At 57.8% G+C, this 17,701-nt stretch overlaps 1 long non-coding RNA gene across 1 annotated transcript; it reads right to left on the reverse strand.

Annotated features, from left to right (window-relative positions):
- Window positions 1-1,300: 1,300 nt before the first annotated feature.
- Window positions 1,301-17,656, reverse strand: LOC310880060. The gene is made up of 3 exons (XR_014571356.1): window positions 2,991-17,656; window positions 1,682-1,786; window positions 1,301-1,564 (listed from the first exon to the last, which is right to left on the reverse strand). It is a non-coding gene; the product is annotated as an uncharacterized lncRNA (long non-coding RNA).
- Window positions 17,657-17,701: the final 45 nt, after the last annotated feature.

Genomic DNA, 17,701 nt, shown 5'->3' on the forward strand with positions numbered 1-17,701 from the left:
AAAGCTCAGGAGATTTAGGTTTTAAGTGCAGAGATTAACTTTAAAACATGCCAAAAGTGTGCTCAGAGCAGCTCCTGGCTGTAGCTGGATGTCTCTGCAGGAGCAGCCGCAGGGAAAGGGGTTGGGGGCAGCGGGTCCCTGGGTGATAGAAACCCCTGGCCTCTAGGGGAGGGGGCTGGCAGCAGCTGAGCCCACTGATGAGCAGCAGGAAACACGGCAGAAACACCTGCTGATGGGGCACGGTGGGGCTTGCCCCTCATTTCCTGCTGGGAGCCAGCAAAGCCCAGCACTGCCCAACATTTAGGGCTGCTCCAGCATTTTCAGCTGCTCCTTGGCACTGGACTCCTCACCCCAAGGTAGGGCAGTGTCCCCAGAATGGGGCTTGGGAAGGGGTGGGGGGCTCCTGCTGCTTGATGGGGGTCTGGCTGCCCTGCTGGGGCACTGGGAGCCCAGCAGGTCCCAGTTAGGGTAAGCCTGGGCAGTGGGAGGGGAGGATGAAGCCAGTAGCAGCTGCTCCTGGGTGCTCAGGGCTGGGAAAAAGGGGCGTCCTGCTGCTGCTGCTGGCCTGGGCTGCTTGCAGGCCTTGGTAAGCGGTGGATAAACACGTGGGGCTGGGTGCTCAGCTCGAAGCCTTTGTAGCACTCTGTACGCTGCGTCTGAGAACACGGCTGGGGCTCTGCCAGCTGCTGGCACCGTCCCGTGGCGGGTGCTGCGGTTGGGGTGCTGGTGGCACCCGGGAGCAGGAGCGAACGGTGCAGGTTGCCATTGGGGAGCAGCCCCGCTCCCCCCGAGTCCTTCACCCAGCTCTGCAAACAGGCCGGTGAACCTTCCCCTGACTCAATGTGTTTCGCAACCCCGTTGGCCGTGAAATGTGTTTATCCCAGGGAAGCCGGGATGGGAGCACCCCGGGACATGCCCGTCCTGCCCGCATGGGACGGGGTGCCCGCGGAGAGCACTGCGCCCTGCCAGCCCTGCCGTGCTGCCCCGCTGAAAGCAGCAGGGGGAACGCCAAGGAAACGCATAGGATCTGTGTTTGGGTTGGTTTGTTTTTTTTTTTCAGTATGGGATAGTGGTTTTTTTCTGTTTGGTCGGTGTTGGTGTTTTTCCCCCTTCTGGCAGGCCCTTTTTGGGGCTGCCCAATATGTCCCAGGGGGCAGCAACTGCTGTCTTTTTATTATTATGTTAGGGCCCAGCAAATAGCTGTGAGAATGCTGCTCCGAAGGCAGTGGCGTTGCATTGAGCCGCTTCCTAGAAACCCTTGGTTTGCTCTGGAAAATGGGACCCACGCGCAGCCTTGACGTACTGCTCTATTGATTTTTTTATTATTTTTTTTTAATGTGTATTCAGGGAAAAGCTGTGTGGGAGCACTGGGTGAGCCATTGGGTTTCTGCTCACAGAGCAGGGATTCATGTTTTTTCCCAACTGTGCTGGCCAGCGGCGCGCTGCTCCCACCAGGGCAGCGTTTGCTTCTGATCAGTCATCTTCCTCTCATGCAGAATTCAAGCTAAAGATCGATAGGGTCAGTGGTGCCTTTTTTTGCCAGGTGCTCTTATTCCAAGTCAGCCTAGAGAAGTGACAAATGTGCTTTGTCCCAGCAGAGAGGACAGGGTGTGTACTTTATCACGCGGGGGCTGTAAGACCAAAGAAGAGCACTGAGGTCTGTCACCTTGGCGTGGGCTACCTGGGCGCAGGGTGACCTGCATTCCTGGGGCACGTAGCATGAAGTCCTCGCGAGGCAGGACTCCAGGAGTGTCTTCATAGCTCCCTGCGGCTCCCTCTTGCGTGTCTGCGGGACAAAATCTCCCTGACCCTGCAGGCTCTGCCAGCTGCCCCTCGTGTACCTGGTGGGGCGACGCACGGAGCTGGAACAACCCTGTCCCCAGCTTTGCTGCCTGCAGACAGTGGGGGGCTCACTTCACGAGCATGTTAAGAACACACGCACCAGCCAGCATGGTTTAAAGTAAAACTCCCGACCAACACCCCCAAGCCCCCCCAAATGACATTGCTCAGCCGTGATTCACCCCCACCCTTTTCTGCAGTCTTACTTTCGAGCCTGTCATCTGCCTTTGCGCAACTGGTTATTCATACCTAAGCACAGAATTTCACCTTTGTTTTTCCAGAATTATCCCCCCCCCCCTTTCTTTTCCTCCTTTTTATGTTCTATTTGCCGGGATCCCGAGTCCCAGCACCTTTTGGGTGGCTGCTGAGCTCCCTCCCACAGCTCGCACAGGGAACTAAGTCCTGCTGGAGCTGCGAGACGTCGTGCATCGCTGCGGGCTGGTGTAAGCTGGGCGTCCCTATTTTTCCATCGGGAATGACATTGTCCTGCATGACAAAAACACCACCAAAGAGACATTGCTCCTGTAGCTCTTTCTTTGCCCTGTTGCAAGCACTGTGGACAAACGCGCCTGTGGGGTCCCTGCTTTGGCCAGCTCCGTGCACCAGCACTTGTGGCGTGGTGGCACCAGGTGGCAGCAAGTGACCGGCGTGGGGAGAGGCTGCAGCACCCAGGGAGCAGGGGTGGCCTGGGTGCTCCTGCACCCGCTGCACCCTCAGCAGCAGGGCCCCGCCCCCCCCCCCCCCCAGAACACCCAGGCACCGTTTGCGGGTCCCGCTGGAGCCCATTTGGTGTTCGGTCCTTGCTGCACGCCCCGGCTGGGCTGGCTCCTGGGGGAGCGTTTGGAGAGCCGAGGAAGCAATACGATGTCAACAAGCGGATCTAAGACGTTGCCCAAATCTATTTTTGTAGGGGTCGGAAATAACTCCCTCTGGCCGGGGGAAGGCAGAGCACGTGTGTGCTTGGCCCTGCGCATCGCTGACGGGGAGGAGGAGCTGCCCCTGTCCCCGTGCCCACTCCCCACCCTCTCCGGGCTGGGTGTCGATGCCCTACAAGAGCACAGGGTCCGGCCGGGCTCTGTCGGGAGCTGGGTGTCCCATGGCACCCACCTGCACGTCACCCATCCCAGGGCAAAGCCCAGCTCCCGCCTCACCTTCGGAGCTGGCTGCACTCGGGGTCAAATTCTGTCCTTCCACGAGATGTCCAGACTTTGAAGTTTAAGAACAAGTCAGCTCTGACAGGGATTAACTCATTAACTTGTGCTGAGACTGAAAGCAAAGCCCTCGGTGCTCCTGGGGCACAAAGGCTGCTTCTCTGCTCTCTGGCTCGGAGCAGGGCACCGGGACGGGTGGGAGGCCGAGAGCCGGGGGTGCTGGCCCACAGCAAAATTTTGGCTTCAGCTGAGCGCGGGGCCTGGGCCGGCCCAGCTCCGGAGCACGCGTGCACGGAGCTGGCACGCGGCAAATGTGATCAACAGCCTCTTCCTGTTGTGCAACCGCCGCCAGCAGCCCACGTAGAGAATTTTTGGGAGATTTGTCAGGCCTTTTGTGCTTCCAGATAGTGTTTATTTGCTTGTTTCAGGTCTTGCTTTCAGAAGGGAGGGATTCAAACAGCGCAGGCCGAGGCACGAAGCGCTGCCATGAGCCACGCCACCCTTGTCCTGGCCGTGGCGTCCCCGTGCGTGGCTCTGCGCTCCTGCTGGCCCCGCGGCCGAGCTTTGGCACAAACGTTATTTACATTTTCACCACGCAGCCTTCACGTGGTCCTGCCCTTATATAATAGTTTAACCCGGGATATGGGGCTGCTCAACCATCCCTGCCTGCACTGGGGGACCCTGGGCTTTGGTACCAGCCCCCCCACACCCCCAGGCGCTGTGTGGCACTGCTGAGCTCGACCCCTGCCACGTGGGCCCGTGTGAGTTCTGCCTGTGGGGCTTTGGGCCGGGACGTGAGCCCCTCTGTGCTCCCACACCTGCCCCTTCCCTGCCTTCCCCAGCCTGGGTTTTGGCCTGGTCCCCTCCTGGATCGTCCTGGGGTGATCCGGCTGGCCCGGTGTAATGCTCACGTCTTCACTGGCATCAGGGTTTTGTATCTCCGTGACACAGGGCTCTGCTTGCTGACCTGTGCTTCTGGCGCTTTGAACAAGCCAGGGTAGAGAGGGGGAGGCTGGTCTGGTGGCTGCCTGCTAAATCTCCCTCTGCTTTGTCAGCTGTGCCCTGCTGGCACCCCCACGATGTGATCCCCTCATCCGTCAGGGTGCCAGCGGGGTTGGGTGAGCTCTCGGCTTAGGGCAGGCTCCTCTTTGGAGTTCACGCCTGCTTTTGGCTGGACCTGTATTAACCAGACCTTGCCCTCGTGCAGGGCATGCTGGAAATCGTGCGTTTGTCACTCGACTCCAGCGAGCGGCCGGGCACTGCTCCCGCTCAGTTTTCTTTTAATCAAGCCAAAGAGGTGCCTGCCAGCAGCGCGGCTGGGGCCACATCCAGCTCTCTGCTGTGCTGCCGGTGCCAGGGGCGCAGGGAGGACAGGACCTCCTGCCCGCCACCACCAGCACCTGGGGAAAACAGAGGCACGAACCTCTGTGCGGCTGCTTTTTCCCCATTATACGGAGCACAGACAGTTTCCTTGATAAGCGTGGCTGTAAATCAAAAGCTGCACCGCCACCAGGAGCTTTCCTGGGAGGCGTCCCCGTGTCCCAGCCGGTGGGGACAGGACGTGACACCGCGCCATGGCCAGGGCTGTTCCTGTCGTTTGTGGGTGCCAGGAGCAGGGCAGCTCTGCTCCCCTTCCAGACACCAGGAGCGATGAGTTTTTTTACAGCTCCTGTTGAGCAGTGAGGATTTATCCAAGATTTTATCACCCGGGGGTGATTTTCTGTGGCCGTGCCTGTGGTCACAGCGAATCCCCCCCCCGCTTGCTGCTGGCTCCGCGCTTCCAGGCTCCACGCCGCTCCCGTCCTTCCTGAACACAATGCACTTGCATAACGTGCCCGAAGGTTAATTGTCGCTGCCGTGGCCTTCCCGATGGTTCCTGCGAGCGTGCTGGAGCAGAGGGATCAAAGAGCTGGCGCTGAACCCCATGCCAGCGCAGCCTTCAATAAGACCAGATTTTGGCCATTAGAGCCCGTCTGAACGCTCACAAAGCAACACAGCCGCTGCAGGCTGGACGGGCTGGTGCCACTTGTTAGTAAAATTGCACAGGGGTTCCCTTTAGGAAGCTCGATGCTCAGCCGCTCGCTTCTTTTCTTGGCCCTGGCTGTGTGGGCTGATGTTTTACATGACCCGTGGCCTGCCTGGGGCGGCTGTTACTGAAAATATCGTTAATTCCTAACGTCGTAGAGGTCCCCGCAGCGTGGGTTTGGGCTCCAGGGGAAGGGACTGGGCTCATCCTGCCCCATCCTCAGGCATGGTGCCAGCTCGGGCCATGCCCTGCCCCAGCGCCCGGCCGTGCCCCGGCAGGTGGGACAGAGCCTGCCTGAGCCAGCAGAGCATGTTGCCCTGCACCTAAAAATAACCTGGTTATCTCCCACTTCATCCAAATCAACATCAGCCCGAGCTATAAATAGCCTCGTCTGTGCCGACCGGGATTGCTGTCGGGAGGGGGCCCGTCCGTGGGGGCTGCAGGGGGAGGATGTGGGGGACCCTCCGTGGGACAGCACCCAGATGTCCCCCCAGAAGGACAGCCACCCCAAACCTGAGGCGAGGGCTGGCTGGGGTGGGAAGGATGCTCCCCGCGGTGAACACATGGGGACAGGGTGAGGAGGTGCTGTCCCCTTGCAAAACAGCTACCAAAAATAGCCTCGGTAAATAACGCCCCGTATGCCCTTGCTGACTCAGGACCTTGTGCAAGTCTTCACCTGAACCCCCCCTCGCTGTTCAGGCTGCAGGACCCCGCGTGGGTCTGAGCTGGTGTCATCCTGCCCATGGCCTGGCCCCGTGCTGCCGTGCTGTGCCGTGCCATGCCAGCCAGGGCTTGCTGCAGCCCCTGCTTTAACACCTGCACCCCCGTCTGGCTGCTTCCCCGGCTCAGTGGATGAGCACGGGTGGGTAGTAAACAGACTCAGGAAATGGGAATGTGAACCAGCACTGGTTCCCCGCAGGTTAAATAGGAATTACTGCACCCGCTAATCCCTTGGCTCGGCCACCAGGAACAGCCCAGCCGGGACAAATCCTGCATTTCGCAACCCTGTGTGTGTGCTGGAAATAGGCTGTGTTTTCCCCCTGTCCATGCGGCCACCCCTCCTGTTCCCCCATGCTTGGGATCTGCACCTTGTGCCTGTCCCATAGCCTGGTTTCTCATGGCTGTGGTGTCTCCTGCTGTGCCAGGCTGCTCCGCACGGAAAGTCCCCAAGGCTGGGAAACGAAACAGAAACGGCTCTGGGGCAGCCTGTGCCTTGTGGGTCACAAAGGGCCAGCAGGGCAGGAGGGATGTTGGGCACCCTGGTGCCACTCCTGCAGGTTTGGAGATGGTGCCCCAAGCACCGATGCTCGCTCTGGTGTCTGGGGGCATTTTCCTGATGGCTGCTGCCCATGGAAGCCCGCAGCCAGGGCGGTTTCACGGCTCGGAGGCACGCATGACCCTGGCAGCGGTGCCTGGGCAGCGCTGGCAGCATCGGGCGTCCCCGGTGCCCCGTGCTGGGCACTGGCCAGTGCCCTTGGGATCACTCCTCTGAGAGCTAAAATTAGCCACGACATCAAAGCAGGGAGGAAAAAAGAGAAAGAGAGAGACTTTGTTTACTTTAATCAAAAATAATTTGCGGCAATGCATCTTCTTCCAAAGCAAACAGAGCAGGAGCCCGTCCTTACTAATTTGGGAAGCTGAAAGGGAGTTAAATAAAAACCCGGACCTGTGACAGGGAAATGACCAGTCTGCCGTGCGGAAATAGAGCTGCAGGAGCCAGGCAGCTCGGCCCGGGAAGCGGGCAGGGCAGGGGAAGGGGAGAGCCAAGAGGGAGGTGCGGCTGCGCTCCGGCATCGGGCATGAAATGACAATAACGTTGGGCTGCCTGCGCCGGGAGCCCAGGGAAGGGCGCCTTACTTGTGCTTGTATACGAGGGCAATACATAATGTGTGTTACTAAAACGTATGTCTGTGTTGTAGGTGTGATCACACACCTAAAACCTCGCAGCCGGCACAGCAGTGCAAGGCTGGAGGAGGACGGAGGAGTGTGCGATGGGCACTGCTGCTCTGCAACTGCCCCTTTGCCCCATGAGGGATGGGGCTGGGGACGAGCTTTTCCCCCTGCCCCACGCTGAATCCCCTCCGTGTGCTGTAGGTGGGCGACAAACCCATCATTTTGGGTGCCATGGCTGATGCTGGGGATGCTCCCCTCGCCCGCAGGACAGGAGCCAGGCTGGGCAGCGTGGTGGGCTGCAGCTGCAGAGCTGAGCACTGAGGAAAACAAGCACACGGGCAAACCCCAGGGCGAACACGAGCACCCAGAACACCCACACCCTAATGACAGGGCGGGCTCCCTGCCGCCGCGGCTGCCTCTCCAAAGACAAAGCCGTGCGCGTCTGCCCCCGATGACTGCTTGAAATGGATGGATAGAAAGTGGGTTTGTGGCAGGGAGACCGAAACAAAAGCAGTTTTCTCTGTGGTTTGGTCCCCAGCGGAGGGCTCTGTAAGAGCGGCACAGCCCTGCGTGCGGAGGTGCAGAATTGCCCCATCGGTATCGCCACTGGAAAAGGCGTTTTGCAATGCTGGCGGCCTGAAAAAACAACCAGCTCCCACGGCTGCCCGTGCCAGCCCGACTTTCTCACCCGGGGTGAATGCAGGCTGATACCATCTCCAGTGATACAACGTGTTTTTTCCCCCGAGGGCATTTCTTTAATTGGAAAATTGGGCTGAGGAGAGCCCTTCCACTGGGCGCAGGTGATCGCTAACAGTAGCAGGCGGTTTGCTGGGTGCCAGCCCTGACTCAGGGTAATTCGGCGCTCCCCACCCAGCCAGCTAAATTGGCAACATTAAAATAAAATAAATAAAACAGCTGAAGTGTTCATAAGGGCCTACCACAGCAATGCTTGGCAGAGCCTCTTGAGAGCTGGGTCACAGCCGGCCCCACGGGGACGGGTGCCCCCGGCTGGGTGCCAGCCCCGCGAGCAGCTCCCTCGGGTTGTCCCCATGTCCCTGCCCCTTGCGTCCCCACCCCAGGGCTCACCTCTGGGATTTCTCTCCAGCACGCCGGGCAGATTTTGGCCAATTCTGCTTGCGGCCCCCCTGCTGTGTGTATCCACAGGGGAGAGGGCTTGTGTCATCTTCCTCTCTGAATTTCAGTCTGCTTTTTCAGCAGGCTGAGGGTTTGAGTTGCTGAAAGCAGCACAGCCTGACACAGAAATGTCTCCCACCACTGCGGGAGCCCTGCTTGGTGCCCCCACCTCAGCGTGTAGCTTGTTCGGAGACCCCTCGGGGCCGGCAAATGGCCATAATCGTGGGGCAGAAGTTGTACCTGTGGCCCCTGTGGCTGCTGAATGAAGGCTCTTTGATTATTTTTACCTTTATTTTTATTTTTTTTTTCTGGGCCCTGTGAAGACCCCAGGGACTGCTCTGTCCCACGTCTCCCAGGTTAATTTCCTCGGGCAGGTTATGATCTGTTAATTCGGTAAGAGACACCATGGGTGAGGTTTGGGTTTCACCAGGCGGGAGGCCAAGCGAAGGTCAGGCTCTTGGCTCGTCCCCAGCCTGGTGGCTCCCCATGGCCACCGCTCCGTAGCGTCTTAGTGGCGTGGGGCTGCGTGTGGGAGGGGACATTTTGAGGGGTTTTGGTGGAGCTGCTTGCGGTCTGTATGCACGGCTGACACCTCAGGGGCTGGTGGCCTGGTTGGGGTCCCCAGCGAGCAGGTCCTAGGGTCTCTGCGCACCCAACTACCACAGGGGTTCTCCTTGGGGACAGTTCTCCTTCAGGAGGTCGCCCTGTGCCCTAGCCATGGGATGGCGGGGGGCTGCCCCTCCGCTCTCCCCAGCTCTGCTGCAAGCAGGCCTCTCCCCTCCTCCCCCTTTTATTCCAGCACTTTGATGTCCTTATAATGTATTTTTGCAGGCCAGTTGTTTTCATGATAAAATGGAAATGTTTCCCGTGGGCGGCTTTAAAACGAAAGGCTGAGCGAGGAGGCTAAAAATAACCCCGGGGAGCCGCTGGCTGCCAGAGCTGCTGGGCCCTGTGCTCCTGCAGAGGGGACCTGGTGGCACAGTCACCAGGTTGATGAGGGGACCCTCACCAACATTTAACCCTGGAGCTTGCAGGCTGGTCCCAGGGCCGAGCTCTGGTCTGTTTTCCCCTGGAGCTAGGCTTGGGTAGGCCTCATTTGGGGCAGAGGTGTCCCCGCCATGATGGCTGGTGGCCCTTGGCGGTGTGAGGACGTGAGTGGTCCCCACAGGACCGTGGGTGACAGTGGCTCACAGGGGTGCTCTGCGCTCCCCGTGCTGCCTGCAGCAAGGTCGGAGATGGTGAGCAGGAGCCGGTGGTCACCGTGGCGGGGTGGTCACCGTGATTTGGGCACAGAGGCAGGACAGGGCTGTCAGCCGCCGTTTGCTGGAGGTGACACTGCTGGAAGTGACACAGGCCATGGCTCTATGTGAAACAACTGCCCCGTTAGCGGGAAAGCTCAGCCCCGCTTGCCCTGCTGACGCATCGCCTTCCCTGTCATCTTCTCTCAGTTGTAGCTCATTATATGGACTATAAATAGGTTTTTCTCCCCATGGCCGTGGCCCAGCTGTCACTGTCCCCCTCCCAGGCATGACGTGAGCGGCTGGCCTCCTGGCAGGGACTTGAGCGGCAGTGGGCGAGTGGCTCTGTCTGGGGCCGCCTCCTCTTCGCCTTATTTTGGGCGATTTCTTGGCAACAGCCCCCCCTGACGCTGCTGTCTGGATGTCCCCGCACCACCCCTTCCTGCAGCATCCTGAGCCCTGGTGCCAGCCGGTGCGGTGACAGGCTCTTGGTGGCCTCAGGGGACACCGCGCTGGGGTGGCCAGGCAGGAGGAGACAAGCAGGAGCCCGTGCCCTGTGCATCTTCAGCCTGAGGCTTCTACGGGTTTGGTTTCCAGTGCTGGGTGCCAACAGCAGATTTTTAGGGCCAAGAAGAACAATGATCCCCATTTAGTGCCATCTCCTCCGTAACAGGGACCATTGTGACTCTGACATTCCTTGGCAGCTATTTGCGCGGTTAATTACCCTTGCTCTTAAGCAAACGGGTAATTGTGCTGAGGGGTGGAGGCTGCTGACAGAAGAGGTTGGGTGCTGGAGCTGCTTCCACCTTGAGGAGCCCAGCTCCGTGAACCCGTACAGGTTCGGGATGAATTTTGGTGCATAATGAATTGATCACTTGGCGGATGGAGGGGAATGTGACAGCACCACCCGGTAGCTCTCAAAGAGCTGCCATCGGAAGGGAGAGGCAGCCTGGGACCTCCAAGATGGGGACTGTCCCAGGGAAAGCAGCTGGGGACCTCTGCAAAGAGGTGTGGGCAGGACTCATAGCCCAATTTCCAGAGCCAGTGCTGCCCTCAGACGACTCCTGGTGTCTGCCTGCACACTCGCAAAGACCTTCTTGCCCCAATTACTGCCGTGCCCTGGTGTCTAGGTGCTCCTTGCATTAACGGCCAGAGACATAATGATTTTAAAGTCAGGGCTGAGATGCTGGAAGCTGCTCCCGCAGAGTAGCCCACTGGGGCAGGGCTGTGCCAGCTGAGCTTGCTCTGTGATGACCCCAGCTCTCGCTGAGCAGCACGGAGCTCGTTCCTGCGGGATGACGGAGGTAACGGATAATGATAATAATAACTGTAATAATAATCCCTCCCAGCTCTCAGCAGAGGTGCTCTGTGTGCTTCATGGGCAGGGAGGAACTAAGCCTCTTGTCGCCTTCGCAAGGATGGGAAACCCAAAGCGAGCCCGGGTGCGTGCCCGGCTCTGGCCTTGCACCTCCCCATGACGCCAGTTCATCCGTGGCGAGGGAACCAGAACGCTGGGGCCAGCAGGATTTTGCAGGCTTTTTCATTAACCTTGGCCCAGATAGTTTGCTTGAATAATCCCTGCATGCATTGCCCAGATCAGGGCAACGTCTGCCTCATCTCTGAGATGAGAGAGAATCACTGGGAATATTTTTTCAGATAACTTCTCCAGTGTCATGCCCCTGTTGGCAGATTGGGACCAAGAAGGGGGCAGCAGCGCTTGCTCCGTGCCAGGCAAAGCTGCCACATTCTTTCCTCACTTTGCTCACAAGCCTGCCCTGCTCCAGATCAGCCCACAACATCTTTTATTTTGAGGTCAGTGGCAGCTGCTGGCACGCCTGGCCTTGCTCTCTGTTTATTTTTTAAGCAGCTCAATGCAAATACAAAATTAACTGCTTCTTTGGGTCGCTTTAACTGTTTCATTATTCCCCTGGAGGAATTGAGGACGAATTAACGTGTTGCTGGTGGCCTCTGCACAGCTGTGTCCGTTTGCACCGGATGAGGCTTTGGTCCTTCTGCTTAATCCTGGGCTTGGTCATTGAGCCCTTGCTAATCGCTGCCTTGCCCTGGGCTCACGTACAACCTGCAGCGTGACTCTGCCTTTGCTTTCCTCCAGAGGACGGAGGAGAAGGGGAGAGGGGTCTGTGCAGCTCTCCGGTGACCGTCTGCATGCTCTGCCCACCAGGGATGCGGGGGGCCCTGGGGAGGTATTTGTCCCCCGGCCCCCCGCCATGGCCCTGCAGCGACAGCAGCCAGGAGCGGCGGGCGGCCAGCGAGACGTCATCTGTGTGCTGGGAGCACACGCTGTTCCCTTTCTGCAAGTGACTCGGGAGGAAGGAATTTAATGCAGAATTTCCTCCTTAAGGGCTCTGGCCCTCGTTCTGGGCGCAGGCTCTCAGGGGAGGGATTTTGGCCGTCTGGGATGCAGGGGGCTGGGGGGGCTGCGTGGGATGCTGCTGAGGGGCCATGCAGGGGTCCCCCTCTTTCCCCCTTTCTGCTGATCTCTCCTGCACAGCTTTCAGTAGCTAGCAGGGGAGGCTGGAAGACGGGGCGGCTGGGAGAAGTGCGGTGGCGGTGACAGTGCCAGACACGCTGAGGGCTCGCGGCCCCGCACATGGCAAGCCTGTGGCAGGCTCACAGCGGAGCCACGTGGCCGGCCAGCACGTGAACTGCTCTCGCCCAAAAGCAAGAGCCTCTCGCCAGGCTGGAAATCGTGAGCTTTTTGCAGGAGCAGCACTCTGTTATGTGCCCTGCAGCCGTGATATTTGGCATTCACTCCCTGCTGTTTCAGCCCCGCGGTGGTCGGGGTGCTGGGAATGGGCAGCAGCAGCACTTGCAGTGCCATCCACTTGTCACGGGCACCGAAGCTCTCTGCAAATTCCCCTCTAAGAAGTAGGTCAGCATCAAATCTCTCTTTGGAAAGAGGAGAAGTGGAGACGATTAATTAACTTGCTTGGTATCTCACAGCCAGGCAATAGCGATGCTGCCGGAAAGCATCCCCCGGTGCCAGGGGGAGCCAGGCTCTTTCGGTGGGCGCTGCTCAGGGCACCAGCAGCACGGAGGTGCTCCTTGCTTCTTCTTCCCTGGTGGGTGCAGCCTGGGCACCTCCCAGCTGCTGTCACGGCAGCAATGCGGCTTGCTGTAGCTGATGCCTGGATGTTCGCAGCCAGCTCCTGTTTAAAAGCAGCTCGACTGGCGGTGATGTAACCCGGCACCAAAAATAGCTGCAGGAAGAGTCCCTGGAGCAGCAGGAGAAGCTGCCGGGGAGGGCGATATGGGCAGGCTGGATCCACAAGAAATGACATTTCCAATCAGTGCTGCTTCGCCCTGACCCCTTGGCATTGCCAGTCCTGCTTCCTCCCCGATGGCTGCATTTTGGGGCAGGCTGATGGACGAGCAGGCAAGAGAAAATAACAGGAGAAAAAATGCATCCAGGCTCCTCAACGGGAGATAAACCGGGGGCTGCCTCTGGGGACAGATGGCTAAAGGGATGAGGAGGACAGAGGGGCTTTGGTCCCTGCTGCGGCAGGCTAGTTCCTGTGTGCCCTTGGCACGAGCCCCGCGGTTATTCGGTGGCTGCAGGTTTGGCTGGCAGGGAGCAGAGCTGCCAGCGAGCTCGACGAGCAGGAGTCACGCTGAATTTCTGCAAGGAAGCAGATCTGCCATGTAGCGCTCGGCCCATCTGCAGCAAGAGCGATGAGCGAGGAGTCACAAGCCCTTTTCTTCCTGGCTTGGCTGCACAAAGGCACCCTGTGATGTGTGAAATACAGACAGTCTCCTCTGAACCGCTATTTTTGCCAGCGTTTCTTTCCCTCAGTTGATTTACTTGTGCAGAACCTTGCAAGCATTAAATGGGCTTGAATGGGGACGAGAAGTTCTCTGCAAAACTGGTTCTTCACCGGGGTGGCTCAGTAAGGGACATCTGCAGCTCCGACCTCCTCCTGCCTCGCAAACACCTCACACGGGGTCTGCTGGGGCCCTGGTCCTGCAGAAACACAAGGACAGCAGAATTTGGGGGGCACATCTCCGAGTGAAACCCGGCTGTGCAGAGCAGTTGCAGAGAAGATGGTAATTGGAGGGTGCGGATGGCAAGCTGGCAGCAGCTGAAGGACGAGCGCTCTCGTTTTGATTGATATTTTTAGCTAAAGTGGCTTTTCCCTGCCCTAAATAGCCTGCATGGCTGAGCTCCTCCAAGCAGTGACGGCGATGTCTGCTTGGGGAGCTGCGGTGGGGTGGGAGCGTGGCACATTGACCAAACCCTGGTGTCAGCCGGCGTGGGAAGTTCTCAAAATGTTGCCCCAAGGAGCTTCACCTCCCAGCCGTGCTCCTCCGCACCCCGGGGAGCTGGTCTTTGCTGAGGTGAGACCACGGCAGGGTGAATGCTCAGAGGGCAGAGAGCCGCTCGGCGTGGCACAGGCTGGGCGCCGAGATGGCCCCTGTGCCACTGCCTGTCCCCACTGGGATGCGGAGACGAGCAGGAGAGCAGGGATTTATTCACTGAGAAACGTCTGAGGGAGGCTCAGGAGAAGCAGAAATAGAAAGTGAAGCTGCAGGAGGGCGTACGGTGGGGGCCGGAGCTGCCTGAGCAGAGAAGCGAGAAGAGGAAACCAAAACCACCGGTGCTTTCCTGTCGGGACGGCCACCCTGCACCGAAACGGCTGAGCTCGCCCACGGCGCAGAGCCCCGGCAATGCCACCCTGTGCCAGGGCTGCAAGCCCCGGGGAGGTGGCACCCACGGGACTGCAGGCACTGCCTTGCCGGGCAGGAAAACATAGAAAAATCACAAGGAAAAAAGATTCTTCTGGCCTGCCCCAACCTTTGGGCTATCTACATATTGTTCTGCTCATGTGCCTTTTGACAAGTAATGGTTTTATCTTGCAAGAGCGCAGAGGAATTCTGCTGTGCCAGCAGCTCACTAGGGAAGAGAGAGTCCTGCTGGAGAAGTGCAGCCGCAGGAGACACGGCCGATAAAGGCTGGGGAAGGAGAGACACGGCAGTAGCTGGTGTTTTGTTATCAGGAGCCCAGGCTGGATCTGTGTAACACCCAGATCTCCGAAGGGGGCGAACATCTCTGTGGGAAGGGGCAGGGAGCAGTTTGCCCATATTCCTGGCTCAGAGCTCTTTTCCCGGTCACTCTCCTGCTGCTTTCCCGGGTGCAAGCAGGTCCCAGCAGGACCCTGGCGCACGTAGGGCATCCGAGGCTTTGCAGGACATGGAGAGGCGCAGCTGGGCCGGTGAATACAGCTGGGCTGTGCTGCTCGGTGACCGCTCTTCCTGGCTGGGCACTGGTGCTGCTCACGGCTTCAGCACTGCTGTGTCCTCCCCGCTCGCCTGCAGCACAGCCAACAAACCGAGCCTGTAAACCATAAGCTACAGATGTTTTTGCTTGTGGTTCCTGGATCTGATCAAATCAGTTAAAAGGAACTTGGAGGGGGAAAAAAAAAAAACATTCCATTAATCACAGCCTCCTGCAGGAAAGCGCGGATCCATCACCTGTGACCCCTCATGCCCTGGCTCATCAGGCAGTGGCTGTCAGCTCCCCATCCCCGCAGCTCTTGAGAAATCCCAGAGCAGAGCTTCCACCCTGGTAAACAGAGCCCGGCCGTGTTTATGCGGTGTTTATCCCTGTGCCTCAGCCCTCAGCCTGTAACTGCTCAGGGGTGACAGAAGGTGCTTGGCAAGGCCGGCAGCAGAGCTGCAGAGGCTCTGGCAACCAGCTTTGCTGCCCACGCACAGAAATCCCCCCATCGCTAGCCTTCTCCTTCCAGCTCCATGCTCCTAATATTATTATTTTTGACCCCGCCAGGACTGAGGATAGAGCATGGAATCTATTTCCGTGCAAGGCATCTTTAAAGCATGACATTTCCCATCTTCCTTATTAAATTAAGTGCTGTCCTCCTTTAGTGGCCTGGCTTTTTGTGTACTGAATCAGACACAGCATCTGATGAAATGTTTTGCAAGTAAATAATGAGAACCATGTGCATTAATTTGAACTAATGTAGGCACAACAAAAATGGCACAGACCACAGGCTGAAGACTGAGTGTGAGGACTGTGCAGCGGGGAAGAAAACTGTCTTGGGTTGGAACTGGGCTGATCTGGTGAGAAGTGACTGAATTTTTTTGGCTTACATCTTCTGATTCAGGGTCTCAGTTTTCATTTATATAATGAAATTTCGCAGCCCTCATCCTGGCAAAAGTAATATTGAACCATGGAACTTCAGAGCATTCCTCTGCTCCCTGTAAAAGAGGAACAGTTCCTTGGCCCTTGGCCAGGAGGCAACAAAATGAACGTGCATGAACTTTATGTTCAGGGGTGTTTCCTCTGGGTCGTGTATTTAACACAGCCCAGCAAAGAGGATTTTTCTCTGCTGCTTCTTATATTGTATGAGTTCTGTTAATAAAGGGAAGTGCTTGTTCCTTTAAACTGTCAGTCTGGTGCTTTTCAATGGCTCTTTAAAAATGCGAACATAGATATACATGCACACACAAGGGAGAGGAGGGTGTTTAGGGAAGCAGGATGTTTATTGCCTATTTACTTTATGAATGGTTTTGGCAGTGTGAGACAGGCACCTTTCCCAGTGCCTGCCTGAGCAGATCCCTACTGGCTCCAGAAACACCTCCGCTGTCTCTGCGAGCAGCTCCCCGGGGCCTGCGGAGCTCAGCGGCTTCGGCTCCATAGCCCCGAGCCATTGCTTGGGGTGCAATGTTCCCCAGCAGTGATGTGGGGCAGCCCCAGGATCAGCCCCGGGTCTGTGTCTGTGAGCGGGGCTCGCTGCAGGCTGGTGGCAGGGAAGTGACCGTGAGCCACGTGCGGTCAAGGGCAGCGGGGGAATGAAAGGGGCAGCGAGAGCCGAGCAACAACACAGCGCTGCCAAGCCACGCTCGGTGTCAACGTCTTCGCATTACAGGCATGACCCGGATCGGGGAAGCTGATCGCAGGGAGGCAGGAGATGTCTGAGTGACTCGTGTAGCCTGGAATTGCTCCCTGGCTAATTAAGAGGGACGGAAAGAAGAGCAGCAAGAAGCAAGGCTTGAGGAAACCTAATGCTTCCGTGATCCTGTGGGAACGTCCCCAGCGCTCGGAAGGACCGTGCTGTCACACAACGGGAGCTCTGCGGCTCCCACCTCCCTGTGGCTGGGGGCATAAATCAGGCAGGAGCTTGGACCGGCTCTGGGCTGTTTGTAGTATTCCTGGGCTTGCAAACACAGATTAAAACTGGTAGCATGTAGTGATAATCTCCAGTCATAACTGCCAGTCTCTTGGGTAAATTACTGACCTGACCACTCATGGCCAGCTTCAGCCCAAAGAGATTGGACTTAAAATCTTTAAAAACCCAAGGAAGGTCACCAGTTGTGAATGGTGAGAGACGCATAAGAAAATGCATTTTGAAATTAAGACAATTCTTATGGCACCAACCAGATAAATCAGAAAACTGTCAACAGGAAGCCCTGCTTGGCTTCAACTGTTACCCGAGCGAGACTGCTGTATTTTAAGCAGTGAGAACCAGCACACATTGTTATTTCTTATAGAAGACTGTATGCACGCTAGTGTTTTAGTACAAGGAGAAACCAAAGACCTCCTGTCCTCTGAATCTCTTTCATGAACCTATGCTCAGGCCTCTGGATCGAGCAGCGTTCCCGGGCCCTGTGGAAAGCATTTGCACCCCAAGCCCGTGCTCGGCGGTGGGAGCTGTGCACGGTGCGTGTCCCCAGGGACACCCTGTGCTCCCAGCCCCGCTGCAGCTGGTCTCCAGAAACGTCAGCCTGCCTCCGCAGACAAAGGGTGCCTTTTGCTGGGTGTTTTGCAAAGCAGAATTGTGGCGGCTTGCGCAGCTTTTAGCTCTCTGACCTTTATTTAAATGAAACGCGGAGTAATTTGTATCTAAGAGGAGTTGTTCTGTCTCATTAACGTGATTAAATAGACGGCAGGGCGTCACTAAGTTCATTGCCAGAGAGACTGTCGCTTAGTAATTTAAACCGCAGCAATCCCATTATTCAGCCTTTTTCCTTCCCAGCCCCGTGTTGTCACAGGCCCACCGGCGGGCCGGCACACAAGCCCTGACTGCTGCAGTGGCACCACGAGGTCCCTCAGGGTGAATTGAGGCAGGGTCGCCCCTATAAAACCTGTGTAACCCTACAGATGTTTAGGGTCAGATGTTTAGGGTGAGCCTAACACGCACAGCCCCATGTGCCTGTGTGGCCTCAGTACCGGGGCTCCTCCTTGATGGGGAGGCTGGGGAGCCACCGAGGGGGCATTATTTGAGTGTTTTTGGGCCACTAGTAGTGATTTTGGACAACAACCCGGGGCAAGACCCCTGCCACCTCAGCGGGGCCCTGAGGGGGACAAGCTCCCCCCCTCAGGCGGCCTGAGGCGCCCCGCTCCCCTAGCAACAGCGGCAGCTGGCGGCCGCCCAATCAGCGCG

The sequence above is a fragment of the Anser anser genome, assembly GCF_964211835.1.
Source record: "Anser anser genome assembly, chromosome: 12".
Taxonomy (NCBI): Eukaryota; Metazoa; Chordata; class Aves; order Anseriformes; family Anatidae; genus Anser; species Anser anser.